This window comes from Festucalex cinctus, chromosome 17, assembly GCF_051991245.1.
Source record: "Festucalex cinctus isolate MCC-2025b chromosome 17, RoL_Fcin_1.0, whole genome shotgun sequence".
NCBI lineage: Eukaryota > Metazoa > Chordata > Actinopteri > Syngnathiformes > Syngnathidae > Festucalex > Festucalex cinctus.
The window spans coordinates 4989005-5005262 of record NC_135427.1 but is presented as its reverse complement, the minus strand read 5'-3'; the positions used below and the strand labels follow the sequence as shown (position 1 = coordinate 5005262).

The 16258-nt window shown below is 40.4% G+C and overlaps 1 protein-coding gene across 3 annotated transcripts in view; it reads left to right on the top strand.

Annotated features, from left to right (window-relative positions):
* Nucleotides 1-806: 806 nt before the first annotated feature.
* cox10 (cytochrome c oxidase assembly factor heme A:farnesyltransferase COX10) overlaps nt 807-16258 on the top strand; it is a 116843-nt gene continuing 101391 nt past the window's right edge. The window contains exons 1-3 of one of the 3 annotated variants that reach the window (XM_077502756.1): nt 807-1019; nt 1289-1409; nt 1507-1560. The gene's annotated coding sequence lies outside the window, so the exon portion shown is untranslated. Of the gene's footprint in view, nt 1043-1288; nt 1410-1506; nt 1561-16258 lie in introns of all 3 variants that reach the window. The other 2 variants (XM_077502757.1, XM_077502759.1) reach the window with 2 other exon arrangements.

Genomic DNA, 16258 nt, shown 5'->3' with positions numbered 1-16258 from the left:
TTGTCTATCACATTTGAAGGCCACATTTGAGATAGAGATCGGATAATAATAATGTTTCCTGCTGAAATTGGGAAAAGGTAGCATTGGAATGCTGCATTTAAAGGTCACAGCGTTTGAAGGAGGTATTTGTTGCAGGCTTCATACAAAGGTTTGTCACATTTGAAGGCCACATTTGAGTTAGCGATAGGATCAGATTGACGTTTCTTGCTGAAACTGGGAAAAGAAGGTAGCATTTGAGGGCTGCATTTGTAGGTCACATGCGGTTGTAGATGGATGCAGCCGTAGACCAGTTTGAAGTCTGCATTTGAAGGCACAATTAGTTGCTGGCTGAATTTGAAGGCCATTTTGGAAAACAACATTTGTAGATCACATTGGAAGGCTAAATTTATAGACAGCATTTAAAGGCCAAATTCGAGGATTGAAGCAATGCATCTAGCAAAAAAAATGGGAGACTAAGATCACATTTGAAGACAGCATTTGTAGATGTCCCATTTGAAGGCAATATACTAGAAAAAATATTGTGGCACCTTACAGTCTTTTATTATTCCACTGTTAGAAGTACACTTCTTGCATTGTCCACTAGGGGTCGAGCTTTAGCTACATACGTATTGACATGTGCAAGCCTGACAGCTTTGACGTGTGATTGCTGTATTTGCATTTTCGACAGATAGACTGAAACATAACCTTGTAATCAGTCTCAATGTCGTCACTATGTTATTTTATTTTTTTTAATTTTCCTGACGCCAAAAAAAATAAATAAAAAATGTAGGCGCTTGTGTAATAACAACAGGCCCGTGTGAAAGGGTTCATTATGGGACTCACGCCGCCATTGGCCAACAGCTCCAGACGAACGGCGACCAGCGTTAAGTAGTCATAATTTCACTATTTTCTCACACGTAAATGCGGAGAAGTGAGAGTCAAAGGGCAGCTGCGTAAAACTTCCTTCGTGTGGAGGTCATTTGGCGCAGCTGGAGGAGTTTGGGGAGGCCGCGGTGGAACAAGAAGGCGATTCATGGAGGGTGCGCGGACTTCCTCAAGCATGGTGACATTTCACGTGTCACCTTCTTTGGTGTTTTAACGACATTGTAATGCTAATGAACGATAAATGCGAGGTCAGGCTAGCTCGGAAAAAGTTATAGACCCTTCCGGTGTGACGTCACGTTTAAGTGCTGTGGAGGGCAGGGTACAATTTGTTTGTTAGCAGCTAGCAAGCTAAGATAGCTTGAAAACTTTGATATACAGGAAGAATTACATATACATAAGATATACAGATGAATTTCTACTTTAGGGGGCGTGGCAAGGGTGGTGAATCCCACGTGACAGGAAGAGACTTCTCACCTGGAGTGGAGCTTCTACATTGTGATTTTTTTTTTTTTTTGGTCACGTTCAAAGATGGCAACCTTTCCCAGGTAGGCAACATCGTTTTTGTTCATTGTTACTCTGAATTTTAATGCCAAGCTAATGGATGACACATGAGTTGATCTAACTTAGTTTGTTTGATTTCAGGTGTTCATATTTTTCACCAATAAGATGATAACACCACCAAAAGAAACACCAAAGGTAAGGTTGACAAAATGTTTAATTGTTTGAGATACTTTTTCTGTGCACTATGTGAAATATACATGTTCCAATTACCGGTAGATTTCAACAATAAGTTACCTTTGCTGTATTTAAAAGACCTGGAACAGATTGTTTGATGAGACATACTTGAAAATGTTGACTTTTAAATGACTGTCCATATAAGTTTCTAACATTTGAAAAGATAAACATCTGACTTCAGACTACTCTAGTAGGATTTCAACATTTCAGAAAATATGTCACAGAGTCACAGTTTAAAGCGATACTTGACTCATTGATCCATTTTCAGCAGTAAAAAGTTCATATTTTATCCAGAATTAATTTGATAACGTCATTTTTTTTTTCATATAAAATTATTAGCTATATAAACACATTTTTTGACCGACGTCATCTTTGCTGAGGAAAATGGGTAACGACCAATCACGGCTCACCTGTTTTCTGGGTTTGGTCAGTAAAATGAGCCATGATTGGTCGTTACCTGTTTCCTCAGCACAGGTGATGTCATTTTCAGTTGACAGAAAGTGGAAAAATGTTTTCAAAGGTATTAATTGCACATGAAAAATAATGAAAGTATCACATTAATTATGGACAGAATATTTACTTACTGGTGAAAATGGGTCAATGAGTCAAGTATCCCTTTAAAAAATCAAAAATCCAAGTTTATGCTCACAAAATTGCTACAATTTTCTTGAAAAAAAGTCAACTTCAATCTCATAAAATTATTATTTTTTCTTAAAAACACTATTTGTTTTGAATTGCTACCACCCCCGCCCTCACCAAAGAATACAGATTTTATTATCATAAAATTCTGTTATTCTGCTATTATTTTCCACCAAAATATGACTTAACATTCCAACTTCTGACAAAATTACTACTTTTTCCCTGGAAAAAAAAAAAAATTCTTACTACATTTTCAAGTAATTTACATCAGATTTGTATTTGCAAAAATTGCTACTTTTCTCCCTCTCAAAATATCAAATCTTGTAAGATTACTTTTTCTCAAGGTAAGTGACTCTGGGAAAAAATAAACATTTCTTGTGAGAGTCGTGGGAAAATTGCATTGAGTCGACATGCAGAATGCAGCACACAAGGTCTTCTGACCACAGTCATGCTGACCGTAAACATTGAACCATCTCGTGCTCACAAACATGCGACTGTAGAATAGAATATAGCATAGTATAATAATAAGACGTTATCATCTGCTTTGCGCAACCCGAAGTTGCACTTTTCCCTCATTTTTCATCATCTGTCCACCACTTAAAGAATATGACGGTAAACACGAACACCTGCCGTTGACAAACATGTTAGTGAGTCCTCGGCGCTCGTTTCAAACTTCGAAACGACCCAAAATGTCGTGGCCGTCGATTTTTATCGACAGCTGTTTAAACATTCCACTTCACCACAAGCCTGCCTCCGCCCCCTTTTAATTATTCCAATGTGTCGCCTGTTCGTCTAATAAGCCAAATCAGGACAATAATCCGTTTCTTGACTACTGGCTTTCCTCAACATCTCATAATTATTAGATTTGTCCCATAACTCCTATGCTTCGACACATTTGGGGTTGGAGGTGTTGAACATTCTCAATTAATGACGCAGTGCCGTCCATCTGTTTGGCCCCGAATGACGTGAATGATTTTTTTTAATTTTTTTATTTTTTTTTGTAAGGTGTCAACTGATTTACATCGAGTTGACTGCGGTGAACAATATTTATTAGGGCCTGAGCATGTAATGTAATTTTAGAAAAAGATTCAGCCCTCCAAGCCAGTTTCACTGACTAGCGTGAAATTTTGTAGGCATGTATCATGAGTCACTAAAAAGTCTCTCAAGGAGCCATGTTGAAAGGACACAGTAAGTCTGCCATTTTGTCTTTTCAAATAGACATTTTAGTCATTTTTAACATTTCCAAGGCTCGTTCAGAGAAAAACATTTTTTTTTCTCCAATTGCTACCAAATTTGAATGCTGTGAGATGGTCTTAGCGATGTGAAATTTGGTCAGCATATCAGCTGTGAGTAGACCAAAAAAAATGTTTCAAGGAACCAATCTTGAAAAGACACAGGATGTCAGTGATTTTGGTAAAAAAAAAAAAAAAAGTCATTTTAAGGCATTTTTTTGTTTTTTGTTTTTGTTTCCATTATTTTTTCACATCTCTTCAAAGACAAATTTGACCTGCTAGGCAGGTTTGTGATGCTAAATTGCCAATTTTAGCTTGGTCATCATATGTGGACAGAGCATGGTAATTAAATCATTTGCTCCCAGGTTGGCCGATAGAATGAAAATAGCAAAGGCCCCAGAATTGAACCTTGTGGAATACCCAAAAAAATGTAGATTAAAAAAACGTATAAATACGTCTTTGGGACACTTAACTTAAAACATTAAAAAAACAAAACAACAAAAAACGCATTTATAAGTTATTGGGAGCAAATGAATTAAGTTTGACGACTAAATTTGATTTTTTTTCCCCAGCTGACAAATAGTTGCTTTTATATTTTTCCCCTCGCTTCTCCTGAAATATGAATTTGTTCTCATACGATCGATTATTTTTGTATTACACTTTTTTTTTTTTTTGTCTGACTTAAATCGAAAATTAACTTTTCTAGATTGAAGAAAACACAATAGAACAACTTTTACCATATTTCAACTACGGAATTTGTTAGAGAAGAAAACTCATTAGATTGTGATCCCCCCCCCCCCCCCCTTTTAAAACTCTAACTTTTTGTTCATAACTTTTGTTCTTGAAATTCTTCCCAGCTGCTTATTTCCCTGCAGTGATTGATTAAACCTACATTGCATCTGTAAGAGCTGTTAGAGCTTTAATTTGGTGTGGGGAAACGTGGATAATGGGTAAATATGGGTCCAGAAATGTCCGATATTAAGCAGAACACATTTACGGTTCTCATTGGAGTTAAAAAAAAAAAAAAAAAAAAAGGAAAAAAAAAAGTATCGTATGAGATAAAAGATGTAAGTGATACTTGTGCAGCTGTAGTCTTAACGCGTCCGAGCATTTAAAACTGCTCTCTGGTTAGCGCACTGCTTTTCTTCAACAATAAAAGCACAAAGTAGAAATGACAAGGCTAGAATTGTCCTTCCCAAATGTTGGATAAAATAATATTTCAATTGACAAACAAATTCAGGACTTCACGAGTAGATTCCAGGAGCATTTTAGGGAGAGCTCTTTTCCCCAAACACAGGAAATCCGACACCGGTCTGGAAACATCTTTTCATTCCCCGAGTGTTTGTGTAGCGAGCGTCCCGACGAGGCCACATCAGACGGCGGCGTCACTGCAGATTGGGTGTTGCGGTTTGCCGCCCTTCAGGGAAGCTTCACATGGTTTGAATTAACTGCAGAATGCATTAAAAAAACGACTCCGGCAGGTTGAGAAATTGGCAAGGTGGCCATCATTACCGCAATGCCACGGTAGGGATCACCAACGGTGACTTCGACTGACGTCATTTGAAAAGTAAAGTCAAATTACATGTAATTATGAAATATATAAAAATTTAGTGGTCATTTCATTACATTCAGTTGTACTGTTTGTGATTATACATTTCTTTCTCTCAATTGGTCCTTAGAGCTAGTGCAACATTCTTGTGGTAAAAAAAATAAATAAACTTGACACTTCCAAAATCAGGCAGTTCACAATCTTATTAATATAACTTTGTTTCAGCTGGGGTTGTTTTGTTAAAGTGCTCAATAAATAAAGTTAAGTGAGATTCCATTTTAAAAGCTGGAAGATGCTTGGATTCCATTTTACTGTCCATCTCTCCCCTCGTCAAATCCTGCTGAAGTATTGTAATTAACATCTGTTGTCCAATTTTCCAGTCACATAAAAAGAGTCATAAAAGGATGCGCTTATCATGCTCAGGAATAGTGTGAAATCAGTGCAGATTGGATGCCGCGATTGGACATTTTCCCGTCGCCGGTGTCTAATGGTTTTGTAGTGATACATTAGTCCGTCACGTCCCACGGGAGCCCACCCGAGATCCCCTTGCAGATACCGCACAAAACAAATGGCAATTTTGCGACAGCGGGACACAAAGCTTCATCCTGCCCCGTCCATTAACCCCTATCACAAAGCGCCCACACACTGCAGTCGGCGTTTGTCGGCGTCCCCGTGACAGACGGGAAGACGGAGCGCGGAGGGAAGGTAGGGGAAGTTTGGGGCGGGAGGGAAGCGGTGACAGCCTTTGGAGGGAAAATGATAAGGAGGCGTGCAGAGGAGAGGAGAGGAGAGCGGTCGCGGTGAAGAATGAAGCTGCCATCGCGGGTGCCAGAAGTTCTACGACGGGACATTGCTCATCCCGACTGTGCTGTCACAACAACAATGCAAAAAAATTGGAGGAATTTGAGAAGGAATAAACCCAAAGACAAGAAGGTGACAAATGAAGGTGAAACCAACAACTTAACAGACAAGAATCTGGCGTCACCTGAGATAACACACCTGGGTGTAATACTGGCGCTGATAGGTGTCATCTGGACAGGTCGTGGAAGGTGGAATTGTAGAGTTGTTCATGGTCAAGATGTTTAGCTTTGAATCCAAAAAGATGCTCTTCCCTTCTTCCTCTAAAGAGAAAGCCTTAGGAGTGCACAAGAAACCAGACCAAAGATTAATTCAAGATTCCTTCAAGTCTTTAAAGAACTAGAATCAGAAAGTCTGTGCAGCTTCGTTAAAACCAAAATCACTGAGTTGGGGATAGGGTCAAAGTTAGGGTTGTTCGAGGTTAGGATTGAGATTTTGGATGGGGTCAGGGGTCCCAATGCTGGAAATGGGGTTATGTTTCGGGAAGTGAAATGAATGGTTCGCTATGAAGGGTGACATGGTAGTCTATAGGCATGAGATTCAAAACACTTTACTCCTCATATCTCCAACATTTCACCCTCCAGGGTGCAAGTCCCTTGATTCTATGCATGGGTACGGTGTCTGGGGCCTGGGCAAGCCCGGAGTCAAAGGGCCGCTGGGGTTCCATTCCTGGAATGATCACCGGAGTCAAGGCACTCTTCCCGGAACCGTCGACCTCCCATGGTGCAAGTCCCCCAATGCCACGCGGGTTGGGGCGGAGGGGATGGAGACGATGCATGGTCTTCGGGCAAGCCCAGGACCCGGAGCGCCCGGAGTGGGGGTTAGGATTATATTTAGGGTTGGAGTTTAGGTGTTATAGTTAGTTGTTAAGGGTTGGAGTGAACCCAACGTTCTCAGACTCACTTCTATTTACTAGTATTTTCCCCCGAAGACAGGAAAATGTACGTGCCCAACATAACGGCAACACTAGAATCGACAACTACAGAATGAGAATTTTAGGGCTCTTAGTGTTGAGCCTCAGGGTCAGACATTCTGGTAATGTGAGTCAATGGTTGTTTGCCATTGTGTCCTGACATTGACCGGCAACCAGTCCGACGTGTACCCCGATCCTAGCCACAAAGTAAGCCGGTGTAGACTCCAGCACATTCGGGACCCATAAACTAATAAGCGGCCGATACATAGCTGTCCTGATCCTGCGAATGTCTTGTTAGTCCATCGCCCATCCTTGTAGCAGCTCAATAGCTTCCAGCTGCTCTTGTGAAGATGCAGTCTTGGGGCACAGAGGAATCAAGGGATCAGCAGAAGTGAAATGTCAAGACGCTACACGAACAAGCAGATGTCGCATCCATGAAGTCTATTTACTGACAAGTGACGCGTGCTAACACATGTTCCTCAGTGGTTCTTTGTTGTGAAGTCAAGACAACTGCCGGGAGACATTCTTACAAGATTTAGATAGGACGTTCAGGTCCGCACACCCTGGTGCTGATCTAACCCAGTCTCTCCAAGTGTTTTTGAACCTTTTCTTTTGTGTCCTTCACTCCATCTTGTCTGGCAACTAACAAGACAGTGATTGGATGATATTTTTAACCTGTTTGTCCAAAGGTCCTTGGCATATCGATAAAAACAAAACAAAACAGAAAGACGAGCAGGAAGAAAGATGAGCCGTCATCCTGACGCATTTGTGTCAGACGGGTGTCCGGTGTGTCGCTGTAATCTATGGGAGCACTTCAGGTCTGTGACGCGAAGGGGCATTCATCACCCCACCCCCACCGCCACTCCCCATTCGGTCTAGTGGCACGGCAGCTCCGGCGGAAGAATTTCAATGCAATGCATCACGATGGATGCGGTCCCTCACCACTAATTCATCATGTCTGCTTTGCATTTTGGACGCACAAACGGTGTCATTGCCAAATGTTTCACGCTGTCAACAGAGCGTAAGATTGAAAATGGGTTACAACAATAACACTAAGGTTTCCATTGTACTCCACTGTTGAGGAGAGATTGAACTGACCAGGTAGACATGACCTTGGTATGAAGGTTTGGACGAGATCCTTTTTGTTGTTCCCGAAACTTAATACCTCATTGGTTGTCTTGTGGCAGACGGAGTGTCCTTTTGATTCATTTCACGTCTGTTTTTTTTTTGTTTTTTTTTGTTTGTCTGTGAGATTATGAAACCTTGAACTCATATTGGCTGTCATGTCGCCCTGGTAGTAAATTCAATTCATTTTGTGGACTGGTGTTAGTCTGAGTCACTCACCAATGTGATCCGGTTCACTTGAGTGAATGTGTTGTTGTCCGCAGAGTTTCATAGTCCGCTGTTTATCTGGTTGCGGGAAGGTAGGAACGCAGAAACCCTTTTATGCCACAACTTTACCCAAATTGGCGCTTCTGAGGCATCACAGGAAGCAAAAAGGCAGAAAAGAAAATGTTTAAAAACTATAAAATGTCAACATATGAAAGATGTCCCAAAAATTACCATAAAATGTCCACAAATTCACCCCAAAGTTGGAAAATTGATTTAAGAAAAGGCAGGAGAGGAAATGTTTAAAATGTAGCCATAAAATGTCATAAAATCTTCAAAAATGTCAGAAATTTGACAGAAAGGCAGAAAAGTCTAAAAATGTATGAAAAATTACAAAAATAAAAATGGAATAAGGTAAAGGAAAATGAATCTCTATGTATTGGATGCTGCATATTTTTCTGTTCTGGTGCAGATCTACGTAATTAGCTCTTGGGCTCTCAATGCATTAGACTAACACTAACACACTTGTTTCCTTCGTTACAATCTTTAAATGTTTTGCGACTCCAGACAGAATTGTGGTTATTTATTTGGCCTAAAATGGCTCCTTTGGCATGAAAGGTTGCCGACCCCTGTAATGGACTAGAGCTGTAGTACATCATGATTGATTCATTAGTCAATTGACAGTCATGTCCCAATACTTTTGCCACATGCACATCTTTAATGGAGCTTTTCACAAATGGATACAGAAAATAAGAAACTATTCCAGGTAAAGGCAAGAAGCTGTGGATTACTGCGGCTCGTGAAAATGTGGAAAAAAAAAAAAAAGTCAAGTTACGACTCGGCGGCGGGAAAAGCACTGGTAGCGCTTAATTGAAAGTGTAGCGCTCTCGGGAGAGAAAAGGCGGCGTGCCAAACGCAAATCCGCTTGGCACTAAAAGACGGAGCAGTTAGGGAATCTTTAACGGGCCGCAATCCATTACGGCGAGCCATAAACGTCGCAGGGAATACACACATCATCGCAGAGTGGAATGTGCGCGCACTCTTCCTCCAGACTCATCCTCCTTTATGCGGCCATAAGACAGACTTTTATGATGACTTTGTAGAAGTTTGTCAAAGTAAAGCTCACTCTTTTTTTTTTTTTTTTTTTTTTTTTTTTTTTAATGAGTCTGAATGTTGTTCATTCACTGAATGTGACGCCGTTGCGTAGTTGTATGATATGGGGTAGCGGATAAGTCTAAGGATGAAAATAAAGTCCTGAAAATTACAGCAATAATAGTTAAAAACACGGGAAATGTGAAATTTGGAGAGATGTGCTTAGGTTTGGGGTTAGGACAGCAAAGTTTCCATTGGCCAAAGCTAAGCGTTTGGTCTGCTGAGCTGTGTTTTTCGGTGGTGTATAAAACACGCGGCACGTTGCCAAGCCATTTGTCTGCTGCTCGTTAAGATTTAATATTACATCATGTTTTTTAATAACAACTTTTGTGCCATTCACGAGGGAGAAGGGGCGGTAATGCATCAGCGGCATGCGTGAACGAGCCGCCGCCGGCTGCTGCCACATGATGAGCGATGCTTCACGTGCGCCCGACGTAAAATGAAACAAACTGCCATTTTGCTAATGCGCCGCACGTGTGCGCTTGTGCGTGCGCGGCATTATTCATAATACTTTCCTGACGGGAATGCCAACGCTCACAAAGAGCATATTTCAGCTTTTACAAGCACCTGGACATTGTCACGTGAAAAGGTTACGCTTTGAAATAACCTGGAGCGCAAAGCATTAGCACGGAGTCATGCTACGCTAAATCCCCCGCATGTGCACTCCAAACATTCCGCGAGCTGTTTCTCCTCATCCCCACGTTGTCTCCGGACTGAGGTTTATCTCCTGCGTTTTTTTTTTTTTTTTTTTTTTTTGCTGGAGCGGTGCCACGGTGCGAGGAACGTCCACGGGGATAAACATAACTTGAGCGCTGACGTCTTGTTTGTCAGCGGTGCCCCAAAACGTCTTCGACACGTCCGAAGATGGTGGCCACGAGTGCTCATACTTTGGTTTAGTGTCGTTGCTGTTCTGTTTAAGCCCTGTAGGTGCCGCTAACGCGCATTTCATATTGTTGCCAACTGTCAAAACAAATCAAGGCAACAACATGCCGGCTTTATGTGGATTAGTTAATATTAATAGCAAGATAACATGCTTCCCTTGTCATCCATATTGAAAATGAGATGGTATGTGACCATATTTGGATGAGAGGGGGTGGAGCCTAACGTCGCTGCCCAATGAAAACCTTGCACAGTAACTACTAATTTGTGGACGCGGGAGAGTTAATAATGGAAAACAAATAAAACTAGAGCTGCGAGCAGCTATAAAGGGCCCTCGCAGCCCGGGCCACGTTGGGGTCCTTGCACGTTGGGGTACTTGCACGTTGGGGTACTGGCACGTTGGGGTACTGGCATATTGGAAGCAAAATTTCTTTGAAAATGGCATAATAAACGTTTACATGTAGAATATTTTTTTGCCAGTGTGTGTGTCAAGCTCAACGGGTTTTGGTGATTGTTAAGACCTGCAAAAATCAGCGTCCTTTTTTATTTTTAGGCAATGAGTTGCCCTGATTGGTATTTTTTTGTAAAAGTGTATATACACATCATCGCTCGTTGTACTCATTGCACAATGTTACTTTTATTGTCCAAAGGGGCAATCAAAAATGAATAAAACAAAATGGAAACGTACATACGTTTGGATCGGTGTGAAGCCAGTGAACAATTTGAGTGGTGGAAACTAAAAGAATATTCATAAATGACTTAGTTATCACACTTAGAATGAGTGTACATTTTTTGTACAAAATACCGTATGTGGGGTATTTTTTTTTTTTTTTTATATAAGCCTCAAGGGCTAGGTGGCGCTGTATTTATAACTGAATGTTGTCATAGAGATACCTTCAGGCCTTGATTATAAGCATACATGTCAAGTGTGGGATTTTTTTTTGGAGCATGTACCGTGGAGTTATTAAGCATATCCTTCATTCACGATATTGCTTTTAATGTCCATAGAGGCTATCAAAAATAAATAAAAATATATATATGTTTGGATAAGTCTGATGCCAGTGAACATTTTGAGTGGTGGAAACTAAAAAAATATTCATAAATGACTTAGTTATCACACTTAGAATGAGTGTACATTTTTTGTACAAAATACCGTATGTGGGGTATTTTTTTTTCATGCCTCAAGGGCTAGGTGGCGCTGCATATATAACTGAATGTTGTCATAGAGATAACTTCAGGCCTTGACGATAAACATACATGTCAAGTTTGGGATTTTTTGGAGCATGTACCGGGGAGTTATCAAGCATATCCTTTTTCATTGTGAAACACAAATTTTGATGCCCCGCCCTCATCATATAGTATTTCGAAAAGTCAAAATTTTTCCCCCTGTCGTTGGCTCAGGTCTTGACATGGTCCAGGCCAAGTCTTAACTCAGTCGGATGAAACGTGTAGGAGAAGTGGGCAAAAGTCTGCCCCCTGTGAATGTGCAAAAATCGTCAAAAATGGGACATTCAAAAATTCGTAGCTCACTTCCTGTTCATTTTAGCATATGGGTACAAGAGACTTTTTTGTAGGTCTTGGGCTCCCTCATACACTTAAAAATATTCGGCGTTCTTGCTTAAACGTACAACCGGGGCTGCTTCGTTAAAAATTTCGAGGGGGCGCTATTGAGTCATTTTTGTAAAAATAGCACAATCAACAATAAAATATTGCTCATTTTACCAGGCCAGATGTGTGTGCCAAGTTTCAGGAGTTTCTGTGCATGTTTAGACCCTCAAAACTGGCGTTGTTTTCTTGGCGAACAGCGCTTAGCCACGCCTACAGCAATTCGCGAAAACTCACAAACTTCGTGTTGTGACATCATGAAGGCCGAAACCCTCCTCTGAGCAAATATGAGGTAGGTCCAGTTAACGTGTTTGGAGAAAAACGTAGAAGAAAATTCGTAAGAAAAAAAATTGCCACTAGGTGGCGATATCAGTTAGATGAAATGTAAGTTAGTAGATGTCTTTAGAGCTGGACTCTCATCAAATGTGTGAAATTTTGAGAAGATAGGATCATCTCGGTCAAGTTAATGCAGCTTTTATTTTCACGAAAAATCTTCAGATTTTGCGTCACCGTAGCGGCCACGCCCTTTGACGAAAAGTTACAATATTCGGTGTGGGGCATGATCAACATCTTAAGGCTTTTCTGACCAATTTTCAAATGGATCCCTTCAACAAGCTCAGCACAGTAGCTAAAAACATAAAGTATGACATTTATTGTAACCACTAGGTGGCGCTATATGTATAACTGAATTTTGTCATATAGATGTTTTCAGGCTGTGACTATTACGTTGCCTGAGAAGTTTGAGATTTTTTGGAGCTTGAACATGGGAGTTATTAAGCATTTGCTCTTTCTGGACAAATGAAATTTTAAAGGCAATATTTGATGCTCCGCCCCCGTCGTATAGTATTTCGAAAAGGCAAGATGTTTTGCCCAGCTGTTCTCTTAGGTCTTGAGATGATAAATGCCAAGTTTGAAGTCAATTGGATGAAAAATGTTTGCAAAGGGGGAAAAAGCATGACCACAGTGAATGTGCCAAAATAGGCCAAAATTGGACATTAAAAAATTCATAGCTCACTTCCTGTACATTTTAGCTACATGGTCCCAATAGACTTTTTTGTGCGTCTCGGGGTGCTACACGTGCCTGCCAATTTTCGTTGCTCTAGCTCAAACGTGTCGGGCTTGGTTTTTATTTTTCTACGCTAGGGGGCGCTATAGAGTCGCGTTGTTATAACGACTTCATAATATCAAATTTTTCGCCGGACCTGAGGAGTGTGCAAAGTTTGGTGAGTTTTCGTGAATATTTAGGTACCCAAAATCGCGATTGTTTGCGGAGAATAAAGAAGAAGAAGAAGAAGAATAATAATAACTAGAGCTGCGAGCAGCTATAAAGGGCCCTCGCAGCCCGGGCCACGTTGGGGTCCTTGCACGTTGGGGTACTTGCACGTTGGGGTACTGGCACGTTGGGGTACTGGCATATTGGAAGCAAAATTTCTTTGAAAATGGCATAATAAACGTTTACATGTAGAATATTTTTTTTGCCAGTGTCTGTCAAGCTCAACGGATTTTGGTGATTGTTAAGACCTGCAAAAATCAGTGTCCTTATTTATTTTTAGGCAATGAGTTGCCCTGATTGGTATTTTTTTGTAAAAGTGTATATACACATCATCGCTCGTTGTACTCATTGCACAATGTTTACTTTTATTGTCCAAAGGGGCAATCAAAAATGAATAAAACAAAATGGAAACGTACATACGTTTGGATCGGTGTGAAGCCAGTGAACAATTTGAGTGGTGGAAACTAAAAGAATATTCATAAATGACTTAGTTATCACACTTAGAATGAGTGTACATTTTTTGTACAAAATACCGTATGTGGGGTATTTTTTAAATTTTTTTTATATAAGCCTCAACGGCTAGGTGGCGCTGTATTTATAACTGAATGTTGTCATAGAGATACCTTCAGGCCTTGATTATAAGCATACATGTCAAGTGTGGGATTTTTTTTGGAGCATGTACCGTGGAGTTATTAAGCATATCCTTCATTCACGATATTGCTTTTAATGTCCATAGAGGCTATCAAAAATAAATAAAAAAATATATATGTTTGGATAAGTCTGATGCCAGTGAACATTTTGAGTGGTGGAAACTAAAAGAATATTCATAAATGACTTCGTTATCACACTTAGAATGAGTTTACATTTTTTGTACAAAATACCGTATGTTGGGTATTTTTTTTTCATGCCTCAAGGGCTAGGTGGCGCTGCATATATAACTGAATGTTGTCATAGAGATAACTTCAGGCCTTGACGATAAACATACATGTCAAGTTTGGGATTTTTTGGAGCATGTACCGGGGAGTTATCAAGCATATCCTTTTTCATTGCGAAACACAAATTTTGATGCCCCGCCCTCATCATATAGTATTTCGAAAAGTCAAAATTTTTCCCCCTGTCGTTGGCTCAGGTCTTGACATGGTCCAGGCCAAGTCTTAACTCAGTCGGATGAAACGTGTAGGAGAGGTGGGCAAAAGTCTGCCCCCTGGGAATGTGCAAAAATCGTCAAAAATGGGACATTCAAAAATTCGTAGCTCACTTCCTGTTCATTTTAGCATATGGGTACAAGAGACTTTTTTGTAGGACTTGGGCTCCCTCATACACCTAAAAATATTCGTCGTTCTTGCTTAAACGTACAACCGGGGCTGCTTTGTTAAAAACTTCTAGGGGGCGCTATTGAGTAATTTTTGTAAAAATAGCACAATCAACAATAAAATATTGCTCATTTTACCAGGCCAGATGTGTGTGCCAAGTTTCATGAGTTTCTGTGCATGTTTAGACCCTCAAAACTGGCGTTGTTTTCTTAGCGAACAGCGCTTAGCCACACCCACAGCAATTTGCGAAAACTCACAAACTTCGTGTTGTGACATCATGAAGGCCGAAACCCTCATCTGAGCAAATATGAGGTAGGTCCAGTTAACGTGTTTGGAGAAAAACGTAGAAGAAAATTCGTAAGAAAAAAAATTGCCACTAGGTGGCGCTATCAGTTAGATGAAATATAAGTACGTAGATGTCTTTAGGGCTGAACTCTCATCAAATGTGTGAAATTTTGAGAAGATAGGATCATCTCGGTCAAGTTAATGCAGCTTTTATTTTCACGAAAAATCTTCAGACTTTGCGTCACCGTAGCGGCCACGCCCTTTGGCGAAAAGTTACAATATTCGGTGTGGGGCATGATCAACATCTTAAGGCTTTTCTGACCAATTTTCAAATGGATCCCTTCAACAAGCTCAGCACAGTAGCTAAAAACGTAAAGTATGACATTTATTGTAACCACTAGGTGGCGCTATATGTATAACTGAATTTTATCATATAGATGTTTTCAGGCCGTGACTATTACGTTGCCTGAGAAGTTTGAGATTTTTTGGAGCTTGAACATGGGAGTTATTAAGCATTTGCTCTTTCTGGACAAATGAAATTTTAAAGGCAATATTTGATGCCCCGCCCCCGTCATATAGTATTTCAAAAAGGCAAGATGTTTTGGCCAGTTGTTCTCTCAGGTCTTGAGATGATAAATGCCAAGTTTGAAGTCAATTGGATGAAAAATGTTTGCAAAGGGGGAAAAAGCATGACCACAGTGAATGTGCCAAAATAGGCCAAAATTGGACATAAAAAAATTCATAGCTCACTTCCTGTACATTTTAGCTACATGGTCCCAAGAGACTTTTTTGTGCGTCTCGGGGTGCTACACGTGCCTGCCAATTTTTGTTGCTCTAGCTCAAACGTGCCGGGCTTGGTTTTTATTTTTCTACGCTAGGGGGCGCTATCGAGTCGCATTGTTATGACGACTTAATAATATCAAATTTTTCGCCGGGCCTGAGGAGTGTGCAAAGTTCGGTGAGTTTTCGTGAATGTTCAGGTACCCAAAATCGCGATCGTTTGCGGAGAATAAAGAAGAAGAAGAATAATAATAATAATAATAATAATAACTAGAGCTGCGAGCAGCTATAAAGGGCCCTCGCAGCCCGGGCCACGTTGGGGTCCTTGCACGTTGTGGTACTTGCATGTTGGGGTACTGGCACATTGGGGTACTGGCATATTGGAAGCAAAATTTCTTTGAAAATGGCATAATAAACGTTTACATGTAGAATATTTTTTTGCCAGTGTGTGTGTCAAGCTCAACGGGTTTTGGTGATTGTTAAGACCTGCAAAAATCAGCGTCCTTTTTTATTTTTAGGCAATGAGTTGCCCTGATTGGTATTTTTTTGTAAAAGTGTATATACACATCATCGCTCGTTGTATGCACAATGTTACTTTTATTGTCCAAAGGGGCAATCAAAAATGAATAAAACAAAATGGAAACGTACATACGTTTGGATCGGTGTCAAGCCAGTGAACAATTTGAGTGGTGGAAACTAAAAGAATATTCATAAATGACTTAGTTATCACACTTAGAATGAGTGTACATTTTTTGTACAAAATACCGTATGTGGGGTATTTTTATTTTTTTTTATATAAGCCTCAAGGGCTAGGTGGCGCTGTATTTATAACTGAATGTTGTCATAGAGATA